This window comes from Mandrillus leucophaeus, unplaced genomic scaffold (genome assembly GCF_000951045.1).
Source record: "Mandrillus leucophaeus isolate KB7577 unplaced genomic scaffold, Mleu.le_1.0 Scaffold16, whole genome shotgun sequence".
Taxonomy (NCBI): domain Eukaryota; kingdom Metazoa; phylum Chordata; class Mammalia; order Primates; family Cercopithecidae; genus Mandrillus; species Mandrillus leucophaeus.
Window position 1 is genome coordinate 4,601,987 of NW_012101587.1, and position 936 is coordinate 4,602,922.

Genomic DNA, 936 nt, shown 5'->3' on the forward strand with positions numbered 1-936 from the left:
CAATGGTGTGATCTCGGCTCACTGCAACCTCTGCCTCCCAGGTTCAAGTGATTCTCCAATCTCAGCCTCCTGAGTAGCTGGGATTATGGTCATGCACCACCACGTCCGACTAATTTTTTGTATTTTTAGTAAAGACGGGGTTTCTCCATGGTGGTCAGGGTGGTCTCGAACTCCCTACCTCAGGTGATCCACATGCCTCGGCCTCCCAAAGTGCTGGGATTACAGGCGTGAGCCACTGCACTTGGCCACTAATTCAATTTCGAAGGATATTAAAATACTAACAGGATAAATCCAATGAAAGAAAAGGATGAAACAATAAAAAGCAAAGATTAATTTTTTAAAAAGAAAATGAACATAATGGAATGTATCAACAAAGCCAAAACTTCATCTCATTAAAAAGCTAAAAAATACACAAAATTATCAAAACTCAAGAGGACATAGGAGACAATAATAAATAAGCTAAGGCATGAAAAGGGAGTCATAGCTACAAATAGCAGATATTTCAAACCAGAGAATTTTATGAACAACTTTATGCCAATGTATTTGAAAGTTTATACAAAACGAATAATTTCCTGTAAATAACATGAGAAGAAATGAAAAAATATACTCTAGAATCTTGCTTTAAAATTGTCAATACTTTAAAATTCTCTTACAAGGAAAGATGTTGCCCTTGACAATTTTACACACGATTTTACTAAACATTTGAGAAATCCCAATCTTGCACAAGTTCTTCTAGGAATTAGAGAAAAGGAATATTTCTCAATTTGTTTTTTGAGGGTAGTATATCCCTGATCTCAAACTATGTAAATATAGTAATAAGGAAGAAAAATTCCACTTGTAAAGGTTTTAAATAAATTTAAACTAACTTACTACATATATAAAAAATATGATATGTTATTTGCAGTTGAGTTTATTCTGGAAATGCTGGATTCTTTA